Raw genomic sequence first — 27,563 nt, 5'->3', positions numbered from 1 at the left:
TTGACAATTTTTAAATCTCCTATACTTAGCATAGACCGACATAAACACTCTAATATCAACTTATCAATCGGTCAGTATAAAATGCAGACTGCAGACTGCGGATTGCAGACTGCAGACTGGGTATAAAATGCAGACTAGGTATAAAATGCAGACTGCAGACTGCAGACTGGGTATAAAATGCAGACTGAGACCAAAACGGCCTCTTCCTCAAATACAGGATACATTTCGCTTATTTTTCGGCGGAGTGAAGCGACAAGTGGAAATACGTCTGCGTTCGCAGGCTACTTAACTTACGCCAGTGTCATACAATCGTCTTTCGAGATCATTTCCCATGAAATTTCGAAAAGCGTCAAACTTGAAATAAACAACCGCAAAGCATGACGTAAGCAATAACTCTGACACATGACCTTTACTTCGCACGTGGTTGACCTTTTCGCCGCTTTGCGTCAACATGACATCGGCGACATCGGTAAATGGCAGTCAGGGTGGCAGTAAAATAATGTTTTTTGAATAAAATATATGTTCATGTATTGCTTGAATACTGAAGGTATAAAATTTGTCTTTGACAAACTTCGTTAATATCCAAAGAAACTAGTTAAAATCCGTCGATGTCAAATTGCTTGCCCCCTCGGAAAATCAAGTCTGTTTCCCTCATTATAATAATTATGAAAACCGTCATGAACTAATGCAAAGCGATTAAGCTCGGGTCTTCTTTGTGAAGAAAGGGCCTCAGGAAATGAAAGCTACCAAATTGAGATAAAGGAAATAAACTGTTGACAAATGGGTAAAAAATAAGGTCAATTTCGTGGGAGATGATCTCGGAAATGTGATTGCGTGACACTAGGGTAAGTTGAACATTGAAAATGTATACTGTATTTTGATGAAGAGACGGTTTTGATATCAGTCTGCATTTTATACCCTGCCTGCAGTCTGCAGTCTGCATTTTATACCTAGTCTGCATTTTATACCCAGTCTGCAGTCTGCAATCTGCAGTCTGCATTTTATATTGACCACTTATCAATGTAAGCTCAAATTCTTTTACTCAGATGTATCAACGATATGAAACATGATTTAGCCAAGCAAAGCTCTGTAAGCTCTAGGGCACAAATTCAAGAAGTTTGTTGCCAAAACGGTTTCCTTCTTGAACAAATTCAAAAACTGATGACAAAATTGCAAGTACCTTCGCATAATTTGTTATGCGTGATGTATTCCTCGGCCCGCCAATTTTTCTGAACGTGCCTTGTTTCGCGTTTTGTAATAAAAATGCTCCGCGCGATAACCCATGAACGTTCAGGATTTTTCCGGCGGAGGAATCAAACACAATAATTGTCATCGCAGGACTGAGTGTGACACGATAGCGATCGGGTTACCGATTACATCTCTATAAAGTCAAATTGGAAAATTGAGTCTAATTGTGGTCACCCAAATCAAAGCCATTCAGCGGTACTTGGGGCTATTTTGATGTTTATTATGCGTAGTTCGAACTTGTAAGTCTCTGGATGAAAACCTAAGGCGTGGGCACTAAAATAAAAGCTAAAGAGCAGCAATTTTCTCAAACGTGGGTTTCGGCATTTCTTAAAGATGACCTTTGAAAGTTAAAACGGGTTAATTGAATCTATTAACCTAAACATCGAGCACCTCTGCTGTCCTGTTATTCCAAGCGTTCACTAAGTCAGAAACTGTCTCTCTTTTCCCTTCTTCCTCAGAGTGCACTTGCGATCGATCGTTCGATTCGACATGACCATTCTTCTGCTGTGAAACATTCGCGTTGCTTGCGGTGAGGTCTGCATTCGAATTCTTTGAATTTTTTGGACATTCTGCAGCATCTTGCGAAGGTCCCGAAGAAAGCTGCAAAACCTCACTATACTTTTCTGTTTCGATTTCGCATGCGCGTTTTCCATGCCCTCCATCTACCATCATCTTGCGCGGAGTTAAATTCATGCGCGTGCTGCTCGTGCGACAAACCTTCCAAAGGTTCATGATTTCTTGCACAACTATCACCTTTGCTAATTTGTCAATCAGACGAAACCGAATGCACCATGTTCAAGCCGGGGTTCAGGCTACCTCCTCTTCTCTTATGCTATATATATCCACGGGCTTTAATCCTTACGTTTTCGCTTTCTTCGCCACACGACATGCAATCATCGCCATCGCCTTTTTGTTCTAACGACTCCAGAACCCTCTCTGCGCTAAGGGAAACCGTTCACGAACGCTTCACAACCGACGCCAAATGTTTTGATTCGAAAGAATAGTGACTCGCAGAATGCATCGGGGATAGGGAGGGGGAGCTAAGGAAGCGAAAAAAAAAAATGAGGTATTGCCGGGACCTCCGCTCCCCTTCCCCGATTACTTAACTCGGCGCATCATGGCCCGAGTACAAAGAACGCGAAGAATTTGATAACGCGACCGAAAACTTTACTCGTGCCACGCGAGTACAGAAAAAGAGACCGAGAACAATAACTCGTGGCCCGAAGTCTTATCTCTCAGCCCATCGCGACCCCAAAAATAAAAAAAAAGAATTTGATAAGGCTACGAAACCTTAACTCGTGCCGCCTTACGACCCGAGTAATAACTCGGTAACTTATCTAGGAAGATCGAAGGGCCTCTGCGTACTGTAAAGCGTCGTGCACTGAAAGCTATAAAGCGATGGTACTCGCAATAGCTCCTTTCAATGTCAAAACAGGAAAACAGTCGGGTTTGTCGCGTCCAACCAGGGTTGTTTATTATTAGACGGTAAAAATACTCACACAAAATGTTTCCGTTTAATGAATGAAAACACTGCTACCATTGAGACTCACTACAAGTCACAGAAAATAGAAGTCAAACTGTTTTTCGCAATCAACTAATGAGCACCAAGGTTTTCATATGCAATTGTTGTTTGGTCAAAGCCGCAAATCTAAACCGAATGATCACCTTCCTTTCAAAAGTATGCTTTGAATCATGTTTCGTATCCAGATGTTTCTTTATTCAACCAGTGCCGCTCGTTATAAATTTTCCAAAACTTAAGAAATCTCCATATTTCCACTTACTGCCCAAAGAACCACGTTATACTTACATTTAAAATATCACTACCAAGTGGCCTGTTTCGTACTCTCAGAGGGTAAGAATTTTTTCTTTAAACATCAGTTGAAAAAGCGTATACGGTCAGTCTCTTTCACGAAACTGTCTCCTTGCTGTCTAACTATTTTTGCTAGTTATTGGGAAGCTTCCGGCGACTGCATCATATAACACTCCTAAGCAGTGCAAGGAATTGTTATCAACCCTAGCAGCCTCATGCCTCAGGAAAATGGTATACAAACATTCAGTTGGTCATGCAAAAATTACATTCCTCAAGGTCTTCTAATTAAAGCGAATCCCGTAGAGTAAAAGTTTGATATTTGTTTCCTTGCAGTCAGTTAACACTTCGAACTTGATACCAATATTTTGCTCCTCGAATTTTAAAAGGTGTTGCCTGAAGTTATTCTGCGTGATCACGTTCTTTGCTAATTAAAAGAGCCGCTGTTCATCAATGGTGACCATAAGAAGCTTAAAACAAAGAACATTTTATTTCCAGGGGCGTCGGAACCCACTTACTTAAATCATCCATTACTGTCCGGCTGAGACATCAATCAAGTCGAATTTGGATGGCGCCATATAGTGTGACAGGTAGAATCAATTCTGGCTCGGCATTTTTCATTTCATGGTTCAAAACCTTCCAGCACAAAAGTACCTCCAATATGTAATAATTGAGTCTGAGAACAAACAAGATGCCTGCTATACTGGCATTACGCGTGATGCTGGGGCTGATTCATTTATTCCAACTGTATGCTTCGCCGATTGATAAAGCTATCCTTGCTAATCGAATAGTTTGAGTCACGACGATCGCGTTACGTTATTTACCTTGTGTTACGCGACTCAGACTATTACCGGAAATGTGTGAAATTCCATTACGATAATGTAAGCTTTTCAATGACCTCTTTTTAGTCTCGCGTCGTGGTCTAAGACTGGCAAACAAAGCACGATTCCTTCGCCAGGAACTCACCGATTTCCACCGTTTTAAATGTTGGGTGCTTCTTAAAAGTTATTCTTTCGATTCACCGCTTCAAAATGGTGAAATTTCCGTTTGAAAACGGCACACTTGAGTCCAGAACATGTTAACAATATGGCGCGACAATTTAATCCGTCCTTAATAAATATATCAAATGATGCGTTGACGTCACACCGGTAGGGTTGAGTGGGTCCCCTCCCTCGCGATTAAAGCGACAAGAATGGATGTTGATTGGCCTGCTGTTGTTGAAGACAATCAGAACATTACATCCCGAGTAGGAGAGGGGAGAGTTTAATGAACAAGATGCCTGCTATACTGGCATTACGCGTGATGCCCGGACTGATTCATTTATCCCAACTGTATGCTTCACCGATTGATAAAACTATCCTTGCTAATGGAATAGTTTGAGTCACGACGATCGCGTTACGTTGTTTACCTTGTGTTACGCGACTCAGACTATTACCGGAAATCAGTGAAATTCCATTACGATAACGTAAGCTTCTCAATGACCTCTTTTCAGTCTCGCGTCGTGGTCTAAGACTGTCAAACAAAGCACGATTCCTTCGCCATGAACTCACCAATTTCCACCGTTTTAAATGTCGAGTGCTTCTTAGAAGTTATTCTTTCGATTTGCCGCTTCAAAATCGTGAAATTGCTGTTTGAAAACGGCACACTTGAGTCCAGAATATGTTATAAACAATATGGCGCCACAATTTAATGCAGTTTTAATGAAGAAATCAAATGATGCGTTGACGTCACACAGGTAAGGGTGAGTGGGTCCCCTCCCTAGCGATATAAGCGACTAAAATGGATTTTGATTGGCCTGCTGTTGTTGAAGACAATCAGAACAATACGTCCCGAGTAGGAGAGGGGAGAGTTTAATGAATAAATTAATGTACCGATTTGTAGCTACGAGGAAGAAAAAAAAAAAAAGAAATCGACCCGTTTTTAGACACGGTATGCCCCTTCAGGGCATCCCGCGTAATAAATTAATGTACCGATTTGTGACTACGAGGAAGAAAAAAAAAAAAGAAAGAAATCGACCCGTTTTTAGACACGGTATGCCCCTTCAGGGCATCCCGCGTAATAATACTGCTTCCTCTGTTAAAGCACAGAACCCCCTCATTTTTACCTGTACAACTCAGGTACACTGAACCTAATTTAGCAAACCCTTTTGTTTTTGTTTTTATAAGGGATTACTCCAGTGTCCTTGTTTTTGATAGAATTTTAATCATCTGGATTGCGTTTCCAAATTATTTCCTCCATGCCGTTTAGCCGGCATGCACAAAGGCAAGGAAAAGAAAAGAATTGCCCTCTTAAAAAATTAGAATACTAACAACAAATGACCTGGTCAACTGTGTTGATGAAACCAACCATTCGTATAATCGGGATAGTCAGAAGTGAAATTAACTCTAGTGATTGATTTTTGGAAAAGAGTGGAGATTTGAGTGAACCAGTATACTTCGTTTTACAGTATACTCTAGCGGTATACCAGTATACCACGACAAAATTTCAGTATGGAAAATATGTCTATCCCCACTAAACGTTTGATCTTTCATTAAGTCTCAAGGGAAAGAAACTTCCTCGATTTAAATTTAGTTTAACTGATTAATTATTTAATGAAGCTATCAGAATTTCCCGTTACGACTGGGTGACCGCTGATCAAGAACATCGACAAAGAACCGATGAAAACAAAAGCGACTTTCTAGAATACTTCTTCCATTGGAAACAAGAGATCAATATGATTGTGCTGACGAACTTCATTCGAGTTTAAAAATTCACGGGAACGCATAGGTTCTTCTTTTCATGGGCAAAGTGATTTGCAGTGCAGAAAAGGAGCTAAAAAGAAACAGTGGTATTGCGTCGTTGGGAGGGTAGAGACGAATCAGTGTTTGGTTTAAAAACAGAGTTGATAAGTAATTTAGTCACCGAGAAATTTCAAAGCTAAGGTTTCGAGTGTTAACCCTTTATCAGAGCGGATCACAGTTTGCAGTGTATTGAGTCGTTATGATGATGGCGGTGTAATTAAAAAAGTAATTAAAAAACTGATTAAGTGTTTAATGAAGCTATCAGAATTTCCCGTTACGACTGGGTGACCGCTGATTGACAATCGGCCAAGAACATCGACAAAGAGCCGATGAAAACAAAAGCGACCTTGTAGAATACTTCTTCTATTGGAAACAAGAGATCAATATGATTGTGCTGACGAACTTCACTCGCGTTTAAAAATTCACAGGAACGCATAGGTTCTACTTTTCATTGGCAAAGTGATTTGCAGTGCAGAAAAGGAGCTAAAAAGAAACTGTGGTATTGCGTCGGTGGGAGGGTAGAGACGAATCAGTGTTTGGTTTAATCAATAGAGTCGATAAGTAATTTAGTCACCGAGAAATTTCAATGCTGAGGTTTCGAGTGTTAACCCTTTATCAGAGCGGATCACAGTTTGCAGTGTATTGAGTTGTTATGATGATGGCGGTGTAATCAAAAAAGTAAAAGCAAATGATAGGCTCACATTTGGTTTACCATCCATTCCAAAACTATTAATACCTTAAAATACCTTAAAAGGTATGAAGTTATTACTTGCTTGAGTTTAAAAATAAGACATTTGAAGCTCGGCCTAGCCTGCAAACTCGAGGTTCTCTCTCAAAAAATATCTTGAAAGGTGTATACTAGCTAGGGTGTGAGAAATACGTGTACCCTACAGGGTAGTGCCGACATTAAGCGCTTAACCGAAAAGCACGGGAAAAGAATACTGCGAAAAAATTGAAGTGAGAACTAAACGATTTCTCCTCAACTCTTCCACTGTGCATCTGCTAAGATTGACTGTAGCAAAAATAATATTTCTTATAGAAGACTGAACTTACCTTCTAGATATGTCGTTGCCAGATCCTTAAGAAAATAAAAGGGTCTGTTATCATTATGACTACATTGAACATCATTGAAATACAAATGTGACATGCCCTAGCTAAACCATGCCAATCAAGTAGACAACCTTTATCTTTATCCAACAGAGCACAGAGCACGTCAGCACAATCATATTGATCTCTTGTTTCCAATGGAAGAAGTATTCTACAAGGTCGCTTTTGTTTTCATCGGCTCTTTGTCGATGTTCTTGGCCGATTGTCGATCAGCGGTCACCCAGTCGTAACAGAAATTTCTGATAGCTTCATTAAATAATTAATCCGTTAAACTAAATTTAAATCGAGGAAGTTTCTTTCCCTTGAGACTTAATGAAAGATCAAACGTTTAGTGTGGATAGACATATTTTCCATACTGAAATTTTGTCGTATTGTAGTTACTTTCAGTTCTTTAGAGGACTCCACATACCTCTATGTATCAGCGCCCCAAGTGGCTAATTAAACTCTCGCGGTATACTGGTATACCGCTCGAGTATACTGTAAAAAGAAGTATACTGGTTCACTCAATCTCCACTCTTTTCCAAAAATCAATCACTAGAGTTAATCTCACTTCTGACTATCCCGATTATACGAATGGTTGGTTTCATCAACACAGTTGACCAGGTCATTTGTTCTTAGTACTCTAATTTTTTAAGAGAGCAATTCTTTTCTTTTCCTTGCCTTTGTGCATGCCGGCTAAACGGCATGGAGGAAATAATTTGGAAACGCAATCCAGAAGATTAAGATTCTATCAAAAGCAAGGACACTGGAGTAGTCCCTTAAAAAACAAAAACAAAAGGGTTTGCTAAATTAGGTTCAGTGTACCTGAGTCGTACAGGTAAAAACGAGGGGGTTCTGTGCTTTAACAGAGGAAGCAGTATTATTTGTTCTCAGACCCAATTATTGCATATTGGAGGTACTTTTGTGCTAGGAAGGTTCTAAACCATGAAATGAAAAATGCCGAGCCAGAATTGATTCTACCTGTCACACTATATGGCGCCATCCAAATTCGACTTGATTGATGTCTCAGCCGGACAGTCATGGATGATTTAAGTAAGTGGGTTCCAACGCCTCTGGAAATAAAAATGTTCTTTGTTTTAAGCTTCTTATGGTCACCATTGATAAATAGCGCTTCTTTTAATTAGCAAAGAACGTGATCACAGAGAATAACTTCAGGCAACACCTTTTAAAATTCGAGGAGCAAAATATTGGTATCAAGTTCGAAGTGTTAACTGACGTCGAGGAAACAAATGTCAAACTTTTACTCTACGGGATTCGCTGTAATTAGAAGACCTTGAGGAATGTAATTTTGGCATGACCAACTGAATGTTTGTATACCATTTTCCTGAGGCATGAGGCTGCTAGGGTTGATAGCAATTCCTTGCACTGCTTAGGAGTGTTATATGATACGGTCGCAAGCTTCTCAATAACTAGCGAAAATAGTTAGACAGCAAGGAGACAGTTTCGTGAAAGAGACTGACCGTATACGCTCAGTTTCAACTGATGTTTAAGGAAAAAATTCCTACCCTCTGAGAGTACGAAACAGGCCATTTGATAGTGATATTTTGAATGTAAGTATAGCGTGGTTCTTTGGGCAGTAAGTGGAAATATGGAGATTTCTTAAGTTTTGGGAAATTTATAACGAGCGGCACTGGTTGAATAAAGAGAGCCGATCTGGATACGAAACATAATTCAAAGCATACTTTAGAAAGGAAGGTGATCATTCGGTTTAGATTTGCGGCTTTGACCAAACAACAATTTCATATGAAAACCTTGGTGCTGATTAATTGATTGGGAAAAACAGTTTGGCTTGCATTTTCTGTGATTTGTAATGAGTCTGAACCGTAGCAGTGTTTTCCCGTTTCGTTGGGCATTAATTAAACGGAAACATTTTGTATGAATATTTTAACCGTTTAATAGTAAACAACCCTGGTTGGACGTGACAAACCCGACTGTTTTCCTGTTTAGACATTGAAAAGAGCTATTGCAAGTACCATCGCTTTATAGCTTTGACTGGTGCACGACGCTTTACAGTACGTCTTTTAGTTCAGAGCCAAAACTTTTACTCTGTGCGGCGCCGGAATCGGCATGTTTACAGACAAAAGCGTCTTTTGCTATTTACTAGGGCAAAACCAGTAGGGGTCGGCTATTTCAGCACCTCGTGAATCTCGTAATGCGAAGTACTTTTACTGCAATGAATTGTACGTCTTCGAAATTAAATTATTTCCTATACACAGAACAAGGCAATATTTCCCAAAAACATTCCAACAGATATTTAGAGATTGTAAAAAAAGATTTGAGTGTTTTAAAGGCGGTAGAATGATTTGTTTCTGGACGCGAGGCTCTCAAACCCATGTAATAATTTAGCGCCTAAAATGACGATTTTAACGGATTTTCGTTTTTTGCATTTTTATTTGAAATAAAAGGATATTTCACCGAAAAAACTACACAGTGATTTTAGTTATATCCTAGCCTATCTAACATTAAAATAGGAAAGAAATCGAATTTTTCACCCTTGCCGCAAAAATTAAAATTTGTCTGATTTTTACAGACAGGCGCTCTTAATTTCACTAAAAAAGGTCAAACTCCCTGTTACACTTCCCCTTTTTAAAAGCTGTCAAGTCAACCGAACCGTTTAAGATTATTTTCCTTATTAATTTATTAATTAATCATTTTGTGTTTTCTCACATACTGATACCATAGGTTTTTGGAAACACGTCCAATTTCAATACCTCGTTGAGCCTGTTAATGTTAAAAGCACAGCTGACAATAGCAGAAGTGCTCCTTGTCCAATGCGTCGGCGCTGTTCTGGACCTGATAAAGTTCTGCGGGCACCGCTGCACGGTCCCTTACTCAGGTCGCAGGCGGTCAATACACAGAGTTGGCTTCGGAAAAATGTAGCATAACGTTTAAGGATCAGTGTATCTCAGGATATGTCAAGAAGATATCAGGATGTTATACACTTGCATCAGGATTCCGTATACACATCGTAAGGAATCCAATGTAAACTGTTCACCACATGCTATACATATAGCACCTTATATTGTTTTTTCCATGCAGCGTTTTTAAGTTTTTTTTATCTTTAACAGATCTTCTCCCTCTCCAATTACATGACCGAGTACGACTCCATGATCTGTATGACAAGACGCATGTTGGTGTATGTTTAGCACTAAGTGCAGGTGGAAATGTATCCTCCCGTCGCGATTGAGCTACAATCCTGGCCAAAAATAATGGGACGATTTGCAAAATTAATCACGAACTGTTCCCCCGCCCCCCCCACCCCCAAGCAATGTTGTTACGATGCTGAGTTTATCTACAGTCCGAATGATTCCAGTTGCGCTCAACATTGTTTGGGGGGAGGGGAGCTTTCCAAAAATTGCAAAGACAGCTTAATAAAAATGTTGAAGACTGGCTTAAGATATGGAGAATGAAAATGTTCACTGACAATGCTATTTTGTGTTCCTGTCCCGGGAATTTTTGGCCAGGATTGTAGAGTTCAGCTTTCTACAACAGAATCGCCTTAATCAAAACAAGACAGCGTTTTAAATCCATTTTTCATCTTCATACTATATTAACGCTGGATGCGAATCACGATGATCGAACATTTGACTGATGCTATAACACAACTTAATCGGAAATCCGACGAGGAATTGATCGCAAGCCTGACATCGCTACAGTTATAAGGGAGCAAAATAATCGAATAGCTTTTCAAACTCACATGCACTCTTTGAAAACACGTGTAAAGAAAATCCTCGTCAAGTCCTGCTCTTCTTTGCCATTTTACTTCAAGTCTCAGACGTTGAATAAGACGTTTGAACGGGAGACGCTATAAGGCCATTTTGAACAATAAAGAAATACTTAACTAGCAGTTTCCCAGCGATTACACCCTGCCCGACCACAAGTCATCCCTAAGACCTACTTTATACGGCCTCTACATGACTTCTATCTCCTGAAGAAGAGCTCCAAATATCAACCCTGCATGAGTCTTATCCCGAGTAAAATTAAGCTTTAGTCTAAAAATCATAGTATAAACAAAATCAAAGAAAGTGGTCAGCTTGTCGTTATTTGCAAGCAATCATTCTGTTACCATCACTGGTAGCTTCAGGTTTTTTCAACCGTAATGCGCGCTCATTTCAGAAAATGGTTAAAATCGGCGGAGAGTTATAAAATAATTACTAAAAATCGCACCTTAGACGTGATCCTGGCTACTGAAAATCGATGATAATTTTTCTGCAGGCTTGTTACAGATGAGTTCAGTATTTTAATTAAAATTGTATGCGAACGTCAACGTTGTAATTTCACTAAGCAAACAGTTTTCACAGAACTACCCGATATCCTTGAAGGAGGGCATCTCTGGCCGACGTCCATCTCCTTATTTTCACGGCTTGATTAAATGTTGGGGGCGTTGTTGCGAAAACACGACATTGAAGGCCCACAGGCATCTATTCGAGGTAGAAAATACAAAATACTGACGGCAGACTGATCCCAACGGTGGAGGTGACGAGCTTGATAGAATAATCAACAAAGGCTAGAATAAATAAAATATAATTGTCTTTTTAAAAAAACAAATTTTTGCCCAATATTTGAGGTAGGGCGGTGTTTATTAATCACAGGTGTATTTGAGTAATTTTTGGCTTTTGCCACTGACACTAAAGTTCAAAGAATTAAACGCCAAATTTAGCAAAGTTGTGACTCTGTCTCCAGTCGATCAAATTTGAGGAATAATTTTAATTATTTTTTTTATAAGAATTTATTGTATAAGAATAGCGAGGCTGAAATTTGCGAAATTGTAAGAATTTTATAACCCGTGGCTAAGATTTGGAAAAGAGTGCAATTTTGTGTGCTGTAAACTAAACCGTATAAAATTTTTCCTTTCAATCTCTACAAGGCAAAATTAGACTAGCAAATAAACCGACAAAAACTTGCACTAGCCAAATGTTCGATGCTAATGTGGACAGTTCGATACAGATCCGGAGACCAAACACTTAGATATCCCAATACATTCTAAAACGGAAATGTCATACGCTATAATCTAAGAACATTGAAAAGAATATTTTCAGCCTAACATCGGCACAAAATAAGAATATTCAGCCTGGGTCGGAAAAACAATATTCCGCTTTATTTATTCTTCTGCGTTAGCAGGTCCTTTCATACTCAGGCGTCAAATTCTCCCATGAGGTATTAGATTTATAACCGTCGAATCTCCAACTTTCAGAATCAAACACAAATCAACCGATTCATTTGAAAACTTTCAATACCAAGAAAGAACTACTGAATCTGGTTGCCCATTAGCGATCGCGAATTTATCCATCCCGCAAAATGCTCGGCAATTGAAGGGCTGTACGGTTATCAGTGCCTGAGTTCCAACCTCTAGAAAGAGCAAAATTTTCTTAGTTTAAACGGTCATTCCAGTGCATGGCAACCTTTTATAATGAAATGTACCTTTCATTTTGAATTGTTACAGCAGGAGACCTCCGGCAGAAGGCAATATACTTATTTTCTCGATTAAACGCTGGAGGCGTAATTTAAAACTCGACCTTGAAGGCCCGGAGTAGCGAGGTAGAAAAAAAAATTTCGCCATACAAAGCAATTTCCAAACAGGACCAAAATATCACCGAGCCAATTTAACTAGCTCGAAGAATTACACACTGGCTGATTGTCAGCAGCACATTCATGTTAACTTCTCGTTTTGGAATGAAAAAATGTCGTTTTTTCTCTTAAAATTTGCGGAAGGAGATACGCGGGATTCGCCAAAGGTGTGGATTGTCACGTGCAAGCCTCACACGGCATCAAAATCCTCTCATCTAGGGGGTTTACATGTACATAAGCTTTAGTTACAATATGAGAATAAATGCTCCAAAACGTCTGTGAAAAATATTAGTGGATTATCATAAAAGAAAACAATGAAAAAAGCAGTTAACTCTTATATTAAAATCAGTCTACATACACAAGTATAGTATTGAAATAACCTTCATTCCATTTTAAACTTCAGCCAAAATACTCGACGCATTGAAGAATCACCGATAAACGTATTCGAGTCTTATTTACTTGACTCCCTTGCGACAATTGATTTCAATAATATTGACAATCCTCCGAGCATAAGATCTCAAATCAGTCGTTGATTTGAATAATTATCGTTTTCCGAAACATGAATCTTTAAAACAAAATTAAACCATAAACGTTTCGATAACATGCCAATCTACTAAGAGCGGTTCGTGTGGGTCCACTTGTACTTGTCAAGTACTTTGCAATTCCTTCAGTTTACACAGTAACAACAAGTTTTTGGCGGCCAGTACAAACTCAAGTCTTGTTGGGCGATCCAGTAACCGTTTGCGTAAAAGTAAGCAGTCAATTCCCTATCAAAGCATTTCTTTTTTCCACTGTTGCTATCGCTTCAACTATAATTCTCTTGTAAAACTGATTTGTTGATTCAAGGACGAAAGGAGGTTGGAGCATAGCAATTCCGAAGTTACATTTTTAATTTATGATCGATTTATGACTGGATTCAGTTTACAAGAATTAACATACTGAAACTGGGCACATTTTGAGACTTTAAAGGGGACTGAAGGAATATGATAGTCGATAACATATTAACAAGACTTCAAATTAAGGGCTCATCACAAGAAAGCAAGGTCAAGGAATAGTATAAAAGAGAAAGATGTGACTTAGTTTTCTTTTAAGAAAGAGACATCTACACTGAAATGAAACATGAAAACAAGTGTGATAAGTGGGCAATAATTGACGGCGCCAACGCACCTAGAATCTCACTCAAAACTCGATCTTTCCTAGCTAAAGTTCACCTTTCTACAACAGAATCGTCTTAATTAAAGCAAGACAGCGTTTTAAATCGATTTTTCATCTTCATACTACATTAATGCTGGATGCGAATCACGATCTATTGAACATCTAGCTGACGCTGTTACACAACTTGGTCGGAAATCCGACGAGGAATCAGTTGATCGCAAGCCTGAAATCGCTACAGTTATAAGGGAGCAAAATAATCGAATAGCTTTTCAAACTCACATGCACTCTTTGAAAACACGTGTAAAGAAAATCCTTGTCAAGTCCTGCTCTTCCTCGCCATTTTACTTCAAGTCTCAGACGTTGAGCAAGGCATTTGAACGGGAGACGCTATAAGGCCATTTTGAACAATAAAAAAATACTTAACTAGCAGTTGCCCAACGATTACACCCTGCCCGACCACAAATCATCCCTAAGACCTACTTTATACGGCCTCTATAAGACTTCTACCTCCTGAAGAAGAGCTCTAAATATCAACCCTGAGTCTTAACCCGAGTAAAATTACGCTTTAAGCTAAAAAAAATACTGCAGACTGAAAATATTATAGACGAGGTAGAAGCTGCATCTCGTGTGACTTGTTCCCTCATGCACTGGATTTTACGATGTCCTTTTGAAAGAACAATTTTGCTGGTTGACTTCTGAGCAAGTGTTTAGAATCCTTTTTAACCAAGCTAAATCAGGACGTAACATTGAATGTTTGGTTTTATCAACAAGGGCCCAGTTGCTCGAAGCATGGTTAGCGCTAACCCGGGTTAAAAACCATAACAACCTATAGGTTTTAATACCTTTTAACCAATGGTTAGCGCTAACCATGCTTTGAGCAACTCAGCCAAGGTTGACAAGGTTACTTGGTCACCGTAAAGAGATCACAGTGCTGGCGTTTCGAGTGCTGACGCCATTCGTCAGAGAGTGAAGAAACACACCCTCTACAGTTCTCAACTACACAGATGCTCAATTCCAGTTTTAGTTCTGTCTTTAGCATGTTCATTCATTTTGGGACTTTCTGTGGTACCTGCATATAATATCTAGGCAATAGCTTTAAAAACGATGTCTGTTGCAGAAAGAGGATATTAATTGTCTTCTTTTCGAGAAAACAGGTAAACTAACAGTAAAATGTCCATCGAGCTAGAAGATTTTTTCTTTGAACACTTTAACTTGAGAAGGGCTTTACAAGTCATCGTCATCAGTTTCATCGTATAAAAATAAGTCTTACCTCTGATAAGGGTATTCCACGAGAACAAGTCTAGGACGATCTTGGCTTTCTTGATTCCAATGAACGCTCTCTCCTTTACAGTGAAACATCATCGGCATCTGTTTTATGCCCTCTCAAAAGCCATGGTTTCTCTTCTTCGATGGCAAAAATTTTAATTAAAAAGGAAGTACTGCTTTCAACAGGAGAAAATTTCCATGGATACACCATGATCTTTTTTTAATTAATTGATCGGCGAAGGAAAGTTCTGCTTTGAAAGATGGAGGGGAATAAATTATCTCTGAGAGTGGTTTTCCAATGCTCACTGCTCAGTAAAATAACGGCACCTCTTGGTGTAGCATGCTCTTCTTAGATCGATAAAACCATTTCCCGTGATGACAGGTCATTTTACTTCAAGTCCCAGATGTTGAACAAAACATTTGAAGGGAGACGCTATAAGGCCGTTTTGAACAATAAAAAAATACTTAACTAGCAGTTTGTTGCCCAACGATTACACCCTGCCCGACCACAAATCATCCCTAAGACTTACTTTATACAGCCTCTTTAAGACTTCTACCTCCTGAAGAAGAGCTCTAAATATCAACCCTGAGTCTTAACCCGAGTAAAATAACGCTTTAAGCTAAAAAAAAATACTGCAGACTGAAGATATTATAGACGAGGTAGAAGCTGCATCTTGTGTGACTTGTTCCCTCATGCACTGGATTTTACGATGTCCTCGCAAAACTTCCCTTCTTCGTCTAATGCATGACTTTGCTCTTAGATCAGCGCGCGCCGAATTCAAAGCTTTTTTGGTCTTATGTGTTTAATCAAATCATAGTATAACTAAAATCAAAGAAAATAGTGAGCTTGTCGTTATTTGCTGGCAATCATGTTTCTACCATCACTGGTAGCTTCAGGTTTTTTCAACCGTTATGCGCGCTCGTTTCAGAAAATGGTTAAAATCGGCTGAGAGTTATAAAATAACTACTAAATATCGCACCTTAGACGTGATCCTGGCTACTGAAAATTGATGATAATTTTTCTACAGGCGTGTTACAGATGAGTTCAGTATTTTAATTAAAATTGTATGCGAACGTCAACGTTGTAATTTCACTAAGCAAACAGTTTTCACAGAACTATCCGCTATCCTTGACGGAGGGCATCTCTGGCCAACGTCCATCTCCTTATTTTCACGGCTTGATTAAAGGTTGGGGGCGTTGTTACGAAAACACGACCTTGAAGGCCCATAGGCATCTATTCGAGGTAGAATTAAAATACAAAATACTGACGGCAGACTGATCCCAACGGTGGAGGTGAGGAGCTTGATAGAATAATCAACAAAGGCTAGAATAACTGAGATATATTTGTTTTCTTAAAAAACCAAATTTTTGCCCGATATTGAAGGTAGGCCGATGTTTATTAATCACAGGTGTATTTGAGTAATTTTTGGCAGGTTTATTCCTTTCCACTGACACTAAAGTTCAAAGAATTTAACGCTAAATTTAGCAAAGCTGTAAGTCTGTCTCCAGTCGATCAAATTTGAGGAGTAATTGTAATTACTCCTTTTGATAAGAATTTATTTTATAAGAATAGCGAGGCTGAAATTTGCGAAATTTTAAGAAATAACCCGTGGCTGAGATTTTGAAAAGAGTACAATTTTGCGTGCTGTAAACTAAACCGTATAAAATTCTTCCTTTTAACTCTTTAACCGGGAAAATTAGGCTAGCAAATAAACCGATAAAAACTTGCACTAGCCAAATGTTCGATGCTAATGACAGTTCGATACAGATCCGGACGCCAAACACTTAGATATCCCAATACAATCTAAAACGAAAATGTCATACGCTATAATCTAAGAACATTGAAAAGAATATTTTTAGCCTAACATCGGCACAAAATAAGAATATTCAGCCTGGGTCGGAAAAACAATATTCCGCTTTATTTATTCTTCTGCGTTAGCAGTTCCTTTCATACTCAGGCGTCAAATTCTCCCATGAGGTATTAGATTTATAACCGTCGAATCTCCAACTTTCAGAATCAAACACAAATCAACCAATTCATTTGAAAACTTTTAATACCAAGAAAGAACTACTGAGTCTGGTTGCTCATTAGCGATCGCGAATTTATCCATCCCGCAAAATGCTCGGCAATTGAAGGGCTGTACGGTTATCAGTGCCTGAGTTCCAACCTCTAGAAAGGGCCAAATTTTCTTAGTTTAAACGGTCATTCCAGTGCATGGCAACCTTTTATAATGAAATCTACTTTTCGTTTTGAATTGTAACAGCAGGAGACCTCCAAATGAAGGCAATATGTAGGGAATAATACATGGGCGCGCGGAGATATGGAATTTATCTTCGAGTGTTCACATCGATATCGAACGAGTGAGCGCAATATTCTGTTTATTATATAAACAAGAATTAGCCATTCCATAAACCAAAACCATGCCATATAGTGGAGAACCCAATAAATGTATTTTATTGTTTAAAATACTCCAGTGAAAACTCGGAGCTCTAAAAAGTACAGTAAAAAAATAAATACAAATATTAAAAATGTCCGGCATCTTGTTCAAAATATAAAAGACACGATAAATGGTTAAGATGTTCTCAAACTATCAAATATCAATGGATGATATTTTCACATGTAAAATATCGTATTTTTACAGGTAAAAATATATGGATTTTCTCAGTGGCAGAAATATTAATAAAACACTGGTGTTTATATAATAAACGTATTTTCTCGATTAAACGCTGGAGGCGTAATTTAAAACTCGACCTTGAAGGTCCGGAGTACGCGAGGCAGGTGGCAAATTTTAGCCGTACAAAGCAATTTCCAAACAGGACTAAAATATCACCGAGCCAATTTAACTAGCTCGAAGAATTGCACACTGGCTGATTGTCAGAAGCACATTCATGTTAACTTCTCGTTTTGGACTGAAAAAAATGTCGTTTTTTCTCTTGAAATTTGCGGAGGGAGATACGCGGGATTCGCCAAAAGTTTGGATTGTCACGTGCAAGCCTCACACGGCATCAAAATCCTCTCATCTAGGGGGTTTACATATACATAAGCTTTAGTTACAACATGGGAATAAATGCTCCAAAACTTCTGTGAAAAATATTAGTTGATTATCATAAAAGAAAACAATGAAAAAAGCAGTTAACTCTTATATTAAAATCAGTCTACATACACAAGTAGAGTATTGAAATAACCTTCATTCCATTTTAAACTTCAGCCAAAATACTCGACGCATTGAAGAATCACCGATAAACGTATTCGAGTCTTATTTACTTGACTCCCTTGCGACAATTGATTTCAATAATATTGACAATCCTCCGAGCATAAGATCTCAAATCAGTCGTTGATTTGAATAATTATCGTTTTCCGAAACATGAATCTTTAAAACAAAATTAAACCATAAACGTTTCGATAACATGCCAATCTACTAAGAGCGGTTCGTGTGGGTCCACTTGTACTTGTCAAGTACTTTGCAATTCCTTCAGTTTACACAGTAACAACAAGTTTTTGGCGGCCAGTACAAACTCAAGTCTTGTTGGGCGATCCAGTAACCGTTTGCGTAAAAGTAAGCAGTCAATTCCCTATCAAAGCATTTCTTTTTTCCACTGTTGCTATCGCTTCAACTATAATTCTCTTGTAAAACTGATTTGTTGATTCAAGGACGAAAGGAGGTTGGAGCATAGCAATTCCGAAGTTACATTTTTAATTTATGATCGATTTATGACTGGAATCAGTTTACAAGAATTAACATACTGAAACTGGGCACATTTTGAGACTTTAAAGGGGACTGAAGGAATATGATAGTCGATAACATATTAACCAGACTTCAATTTAAGGGCTCATCACAAGAAAGCAAGGTCAAGGAATAGTATAAAAGAGAAAGATGTGACTTAGTTTTCTTTTAAGAAAGAGACATCTGAACTGAAATGAAACATGAAAACAAGTGTGATAAGTGGGCAATAATTGACGGCGCCAACGCACCTAGAATCTCACTCAAAACTCGATCTTTCCTAGCTAAAGTTCACCTTTCTACAACAGAATCGTCTTAATTAAAGCAAGACAGCGTTTTAAATCGATTTTTCATCTTCATACTACTTTAATGCTGGATGCGAATCACGATGATTGAACATCTAGCTGATGCTGTAACACAACTTGGTCGGAAATCCGACGAGGAATCGGTTGATTGCAAGCCAGAAATAGCTACAGTTATAAGGGAGCAAAATAATCGAATAGCTTTTCAAACTCACATGTACTCTTTGAAAACACGTGAAAAGAAAATCCTTGTCAAGTCCTGCTCTTCCTCGCCATTTTACTTCAAATCTCAGACGTTGAGCAAGGCATTCAACCGGGAGACGCTATAAGGCCATTTTGAACAATAAAAAAAATACTTAACTAGCAGTTGCCCAACGATTACACCCTGCCCGACCACAAATCATCCCTAAGACCTACTTTATACGGCCTCTATAAGACTTCTACCTCCTGAAGAAGAGCTCTAAATATCAACCCTGAGTCTTAACCTGAGTAAAATTACGCTTTAAGCTAAAAAGTATACTGCAGACTGAAGATATTATAGACAAGGTAGAAGCTGCATCTCGTGTGACTTGTTCCCTTATGCACTGGACTTTACGATGTCCTCGCAAAACTTCCCTTCTTCGTCAAATGCACCACTTTGCTCTTAGATCAGCGCGCGCCGAATTCAAAGCTTTTTAGATGTTATGTGTTTAATCAAATCATAGTATAAATAAAATCAAAGAAAATAGTGAGCTTGCCGTTATTTGCTAGCAATCATGCGTCTACCATCACTGGTAGCTTCAGGTTTTTTCAACCGTAATGCGCGCTCATTTTAGAAAATTGTTAAAATCGGTTGAGAGATATAAAATAATTACTAAATATCGCACCTTAGACGTGATCCTGGCTACTGAAAATTGATGATAATTTTTCTACAGGCGTGTTACAGATGAGTTCAGTATTTTAATTAAAATTGTATGCGAACGTCAACGTTGTAATTTCACTAAGCAAACAGTTTTCACAGAACTATCCGCTATCCTTGAAGGAGGGCATCTCTGGCCGACGTCCATCTCCTTATTTTCACGGCTTGATTAAATGTTGGGGGCGTTGTTACGAAAACACGACCTTGAAGGCCCACAGGCATCTATTCGAGGTAGAAAATACAAAATACTGACGGCAGACTGATCCCAACGGCGGAGGTGACGAGCTTGATAGAATAATCAACAAAGGCTAGAATAACTGAGATATATTTGTTTTGTTAAAACACCAAATTTTTGCCCGATATTGGAGGTAGGCCGGTGAATATTAATCACAGGTGTATTTGAGTAATTTTTGGCAGGTTTTTTTTTTTTCCACTGACACCAAAGTTCAAAGAATTAAACGCTAAATTTAGCAAAGCTGTGAGTCTGTCTCCAGTCCATCAAATTTGAGGAATAATTGCAATTACCCTTTTTTATAAGAATTTAATTTTTAAGAGTAGCGAGGCTGAAATTTGCGAAATTTCAAGAAATAACCCGTGGCTGAGATTTTGAAAAGAGTACAATTTTGTGTGCTGTAAACTAAACCGTATAAAATTCTTCCTTTCAATCTCTAAACGGCAAAATTAGACTAGCACAAAATAAGAATATTCAGCCTGGGTCGGAAAAAGAATATTCCGCTATATTTATTCTTCTGCGTTAGCAGTTCCTTTCATACTCAAGCGTCAAATTCTCCCATGAGGTATTAGATTTATAACCCTCGATACACCAACTTTCAGAATCAAACACAAATCAACCGATTCATTTGAAAACTTTCAATACCAAGAAAGACCTACTGAATCTGGTTGCCCGTTAGCGATCGCGAATTTATCCATCGCGCAAAATGCTTGGCAATTGAAGGGCTGTACGGTTATCAGTGCCTGAGTTCCAACCTCTAGAAAGGGCCAGATTTTCTTAGTTTAAACGGTCATTCCAGTGCATGGCAACCTTCTATAATGAAATCTACCTTTCGTTTTGAATTGTTACAGCAGGAGACCTCCGACAGTAGGCAATATACGTATTTTCTCGCTTAAACGCTGGAGGCGTAATTTAAAACTCGACCTTTAAAGCCCGGAGCACGCGAGCCAGGTAGCAAATTTTAGCCGTACAAAGCAATTTCCAAACAGGAATAAAATATCACCGAGCCAATTTAACTAGCTCGAAGAATTGCACACTGGCTGATTGTCAGAAGCACATTGATGTTAACTTCTCGTTTTGGACTGAAAAAAATGTCGTTTTTTCTCTTGAAATTTGCGGAGAGAGATACGCGGGATTCGCCAAAGGTGTGGATTGTCACGTGCAAGCCTCACACGGCATCAAAATCCTCTCATCTAGGGGGTTTACATGTACATAAGCTTTAGTTACAACATGGGAATAAATGCTTCAAAACTTTTGAGAAAAATATTAGTGGATTATCATAAAAGAAAACAACGAAAAAAGCAGTTAACTCTTATATTAAAATCAGTCTACATACACAAGTATAGTATTGAAATAACCTTTATTTCATTTTAAACTTCAGCCAAAATACTCAACGCATTGAAGAATCACTGATAAACGTATTCGAGTCTTATTTACTTGACTCCCTTGCGACAATTGATTTCAATAATATTGACAATCCTCCGAGCATAAGATCTCAACTCAGTCGGTGATTTGAATAATTATCGTTTTACCGAATCATGAATCTTTAAAACAAAATTAATCCATAAACGTTTCGATAACATGCCAATCTACTGAGAGCGGTTCGGTTATTGGGATATTTCCCTAACTATACCTTTCGGCATTGTCGCGTACCCTTTTACGCTTTTTTGCACAACCTTTGTCGAAGCAGCTCTATACAAAGAACGTAGCTCAAGTGATAAAACAAGTTTCGCTTCCCTGAAACTCGCCTCAATGGTAGCACCAAAAACCTTTGGTTGGTAACAAGAGACAAAGTGTGTGGCGTTTAAATTATTGGTACAGCTAGACACTAAACCGAGGGAAGCGATTTCAGCCAATTAAACCGACTGCAAGCACTTTCTTTGTCCTGTGTGCTGGAAAATATCCTCTTCTTAATCAATATCAATGCGCCATGAGCGGTACGAGGAGAAAAGCCTCGTTTATTTTTCAAGGTTGAAGACTCAGGATATCTACCGCCGTTTCTTCTTTAAATAAGAAAATACGCTGCACCTCTAAGAAGACTTCGAAATAAAATCCAAGCAACCATTCATTTTTCTTGGAACGCGTATTCATTGATAGCTATCAAGTTGTTTTGCGAGGAAAACAGGCTGCGCACAGTTAAATCCATGGAATTATATTTTTGCAACGTTTTCAGCTGATGCTGTTTACTTGTTTAATTTGAAGGGGATTTAACAGCCTTTTCACAAAGCGGCGTCATTTGCTGCATCGAAGGGAAGTTTTCCTCTCGTGGACATATTTTTCGGCAAACCATTCAATTTTAAATTTTTTTTCTATTTTGAACTCACCAAAAAAAACTTGATTGAAAGGTATTTCGACAACCCCGTTATCAGTTCTTGAAATCCAGTTCAAATTAGCACACGTTAACAAATTTTTGTTTTCATGAAATTATACCAATAGTCACGAATACCTTGAAGAGAAAAGACGGACAAGAAGGTGAGTTACTACGAAAAAATATTGTGTAACAATCGAGCAGTTGCGCAATTTATTTTGTCTAATCGGGAAAGAGAACGGATTTAAGAAGGTAGTCTTTCTCACGCGAGTTTACTTTTGATACCAGTTAGGTGGGAACTTCAACGTACCTTGACTTAATTTTCACGTGGGTTTCGAGAATCGCGGTGTATTTGAATCTCCTTACTAGCGTACATTTTAAGCCTTTCCCTCAGTAAACATTACCATCTGTGGAAAAGTTATGAACAAAGGCTGAAATAAAAACTCGTTAAGTTATGATCCATCTTACAACCTACTTGGCTGCCGAGTGCTTCCTTGACTCAGCCAAAGACGTTCCGGCTTAAGAACCATCGCTATCGGCGAGGGTCTCACACATTTTGTGACCTAAATGCTGTGTTACCGCGACAAAATATGACTAATAAATTATCAAACCTCTAAGACAACATAGAACTAGAAAAGTCAGAACACTTAGCAAGCATTCTTGCGATCTTGTGTGCATTTAATGGAAAAAAGAAAATTGTGCGAGCAATTTCCATTCGTCTTATCAAGTATCAAGGGATCTTATAAGTGTACAAAGAACCGGTAGCTCAAGTGATAAAACAAATTTCGCTTCCCTAAAACTCACCTTAGTAGTAGCACCAAAAACCTTTTATTGGTAACAAGAGACAAAAAGTGTGGCGTTTGAATAATTGGTACAGCTAGACACTAAACCGAGGGAAGCGATTTCAGCCAATTAAACCGACTGCAAGCACTTTCTTTGTCCTCTGTGCTGGAAAATATCCTCTTTTTAATCAATATCAACGGGCCATGAGCGGTACGAGGAGAAAAAGCCAATTGAGCGTCCTCGTTTATTTTTCTAGGTTGTAGACTCAGGATATTTACCGCCGTTTCTTCTTTAAATAAGAAAATACGCTGCACCTCTAAGAAGACTTCGAAATAAAATCCAAGCAACCATTCATTTTTCTTGAAACGCGTATTCATTGATAGCTATCAAGTTGTTTTGTTAGGAAAACAGGCTGCGCACAGTTAAATCCATGGAATTATAGTTTTGCAACGTTTTCAACTGATGCTGTTTACTTGTTTAATTTGAAGGGGATTTAACAGCCTTTTCACAAAGCGGCGTCATTTGCTGCATCGAAGGGAAGTTTTCCTCTCGTGGACATATTTTTCGGCAAACCATTCAATTTTAAATTTTTTTTCTATTTTGAACTCACCCAAAAAAACTTGATTGAAAGGTATTTCGACAACCCCGTTATCAGTTCTTTAATAACTAAAGCTAAACTCAAATTGAACAGCACTGGCAAGAAGCAGGAGGGGACCATCAGGTTTGAGGAGAGCAAGTTGAGAGAGCCTGCGATTAGACAACAGTTTCAGCTCGAGTTGAGAAATCGATTCCAAATCCTACAGATGACAGATGAGAGCGACATGGATGAAGATGATAACCGGATTAGTGAACAGCCTGACCAAGGCAACAGCAACAGCATAGACCACACGTGGCAGAAGATCAAAACTGCATACACTGATACTGCAATGAGGGTACTAGGGAGTAGTTAGATGTTTGGGGCTATAAGCACACTTTTGAAAATTTCACTGAATTCATACCTGATTCAACAATGAACTCAAAAACCTAAATTTTTATGCTCGGTTTCTCAAAAACCTAAATCCTCGTTTTTCATAAATGACACCCAACTGACCCCAACTCACAAACAATCATCGATTAAATCCAACCAACTCATCAATCGCTGATTTGAATGATGAATACAATATTTTTGAAGACCAATTTGGATATAATTAACCTGTAATGGAGAAAAAAATAATCATAAATAATTCAAATTTATGGATGTTGTGTGACTGGATGCCGTTACTGTCACGCGTGACGTTGTGTGACTTGTCGCAAAAATTGACAAAACCCTAGATGTGGGGTGCTCGGTTGGCTGTTTTCTTGCCTAGCCCCTGCTAGGTCTTTTCCCCGCCGCTGACAAGGCGGCTGTCCCTTCCCAGTTTACCTCTGGGACAGAGGTTGAGTTCGGGAAAGAACTCTGAGCACCCCGCTGTGAACCAGTAGGGCCTGAGCGGGCTCACCCTGGAGGTACTGTCCACTGGAAGACATCCGACACTACTCAGTAATTCACCATCTGCACAAGCCGTCAAACAGGTTTCAGTCAGGGGCCAACTGACACCACCCTAAAGCTTCACCAGAGTTTGTGAACTAATGTAACAATGGCCCGATTACCTATATATTACACTCAGTTCTGAAATTTTTACACTTGTGGTGCTATTTTTCTGTATATTGCGTAATATTGCTTGATTTGGATTAACACGCATGCGCTTTCATGCATGTTCACGATGACACAACCCAAAGGGGACTGGACACTAGTTTGTTAATACACGTGTCGGCCATTTTGTCGCCATTTTGTGAAGAGTTTGTGTTTTGATGTTTATGGTTCCTGTTTTGGGATATTTGTACATTTATTTCTTCACTTTCATCGTTCTGATGTTTGTAGACGCTTTTTGAGGTAAGAATATCATTTATCTTGCACCCAACAATAGATTTTTTTATTGGATCGACTCGCTATCGAATATTCGTGAGGCCGTTGACTGTATCGATAGTATTATTTTTGCACATCAACTAAATCCTTGATTGGGATCCAAGAGTTAAAGGCATCATTGTATCCTTTCCACTTTACCAAAGCTTGTTTCTTCTTGTAATCTCTCCTGATGACTTTATCGATTCTGAATATCTCCTGATTAGCTTTCAATAATTCTTGTTCATAAAAGCTCCCTTTAATCTGTTCATCATTTAGATCTTTCAGTTTGTATGTCATTGGTGTAGTGTATTGAATTTTATCGATAATGAAGACCTCTTCTGTCCAGTTTTCTGTATAACCTCGATCAAACAGCTTTCTTTTATACTTTGATATTCTAACCTTATCACCAACTTTAAATTTTGCTTGGGATGACAATTGTGTTAAATTGCCAAATAGATTGAAGTAAACAATTCCTTTATTCTTTTTCTTAGATGCCTCTGTCGGTGTCATTTTTATTGAACTGTGTTTAGTGTTATTATACTGCTTCAATATTTCAGGCAAAATATCCAGATACATTGTATTGCCTTGAGCAGTGAATCGTTTCCACATTTTATTTTTAATCGTCCGGTTCCATCTTTCCACCACTGATGACTTCTCTTCATTTTCAGTCGAATACAGTGTAATGTTATGTTTATTGAGCAAGTCTTTGAAATGTTTGTTGTAGAACTCTGAGCCTTTATCAGTCCACAGATACTTTGGTTTTCGACCCTCTTTGAATATGCTTTGAAATGCTGTAGTTATAGTCTCACCTTTTTTATCTTTTAATGGGACAATCCAACCGTATTTACTGAAAACATCTATAGCCATGAGAAGATACCTATTACCTTTATTCCATTTACTGAATTGTTGCATTTCAACAAGGTCAGCAGCCCATATTTCATCAATATTATTTACAATAACACGCCGCCGAGTAAAGTTACGCCTTATGGGTTTATGCAGCTCATTAGCTAATTTTTCTTGCCAGTTTTCCTCTTTACCCGACGGCTTTTGACGTTTTTTGGAACCCCAAGACCCAGTTTCTGTTTTGTATTTATTGCATTTCTTGCCAACCAATGTCCCCATTGTCGTTCGGAATATGGAACAGCATCCAATGATTTAACCATCTTTTTATCAGCTTTGTTTTTACATTTTTTGTCATCTTTGCAGACTGAATAATCAACATCATGTTGCATGGCTATTGCATCTGTTTTGCCTGTTGGTTTATCATATATTTCCAATATTTGCCCTGTTTTGGGGTTATATTTTACTTGTTTTTCCAAATCATTGTATGGACCAGTGTATTTATGCCCTGGAAGTACCCAACCAGCTTTGGGTTTTGGTAACATGCCAATTGCTTTGTGTATATCAATTGAACCACCACTTTTGGGTCGTCCTTTGATTCCTTTATCATACTCAGTCCAATTTGGTGGATGCCAACCAATGGAATCATAGCTTGAACAACTTGGTGTATTGTGATATTTTTTTCCAATCTTAACCACACTATCACATGGATAATTTTTGCATTTTTCTAATGTCTTTTTCCCAGCTTTGCCAGACCAAAATTGACTCGACAATATGCCAGTATCTGTGCTAAATGCACTTTTGGCAATGTCTCCAGTTTTGTATCTATCAAAGACTTCCTTTGTTGATGGAATTAATGTTCCAACAACATCCATCGACTTCGATGCAACCTTACCAGGCGTACCAAATTGTTCTAAAATTGTATCCAAATTACCACCATCAAGTTCTTTTCGGTCAGTTTTGTACCTTCTTTTTGGTCTTACTTTGGTTGATAATTTATCAAACATCTCTGATCCAGTCTTTTGAACAAAAGGAGTTGCTTTAGAGATAGCATAATCAATAGCTTTTTTCTGCAATTTAGGGTTTCTAAGTGCTTCAGACCCATAATATCGACCCATTTCAACTGCTTTCTTTCCCAACCATGGTAATGCATGTTGAATTAACATATCAGCACCAGTTGATGCTAAAGTATCCATTATGCCCGCCCCTTCGAACGGGCTATTTAGTTTCCCTGTTTTTTAACAAATTTGGTTTTAGTTATACCACATTCAGCACATGTACAGAAGAACATGAGCCGACCATTTTTGGCTTGCTTGTAACCTGCAGGCTCAACACATTCAGTTTGTTTATTTTGTTTAACACAATATGATTTGACCATTTTATATCACTATATTAGATTAATTATCATCAGAGTCAGGCTCATAATCTGAGTCACTTTCAACATTGATGGATTCTCTGTCAGACTCATGCTCACTGTAGTCACTTGAATCATCTTCAGAATCTGTTACCAATGTACACCATAAACAAACATCTCCAAAATGATCAGTTTCTTCTTGACAATCTTCGCAAAATTTTCTCATATACTATTGATTAGATAATTTTTTAAAATATTGGATTATAAAA

The 27,563-nt window shown here is 38.4% G+C and overlaps 1 protein-coding gene and 1 long non-coding RNA gene across 2 annotated transcripts in view; both read right to left on the bottom strand.

Moving 5' to 3' along the window:
- The window catches only part of LOC146455586 (uncharacterized), a 325,355-nt gene that overhangs the window by 140,955 nt on the left and 156,837 nt on the right, over window positions 1-27,563 (bottom strand). The gene's annotated exons all lie outside the window — the stretch shown is intronic.
- LOC146455591 (uncharacterized) lies at window positions 22,619-23,146 on the bottom strand. Its single transcript, XR_014859011.1, has 2 exons — window positions 23,024-23,146; window positions 22,619-22,987 (listed from the first exon to the last, which is right to left on the bottom strand). It is a non-coding gene; the product is annotated as an uncharacterized LOC146455591 (long non-coding RNA).

Source organism: Pavona decussata, unplaced genomic scaffold, assembly GCF_977016875.1.
Source record: "Pavona decussata unplaced genomic scaffold, jaPavDecu1.1 SCAFFOLD_272, whole genome shotgun sequence".
Taxonomy (NCBI): domain Eukaryota; kingdom Metazoa; phylum Cnidaria; class Anthozoa; order Scleractinia; family Agariciidae; genus Pavona; species Pavona decussata.
The sequence above is the reverse complement of the archived record's forward strand: the minus strand, read 5'-3'. Positions and strand labels throughout refer to the sequence as shown.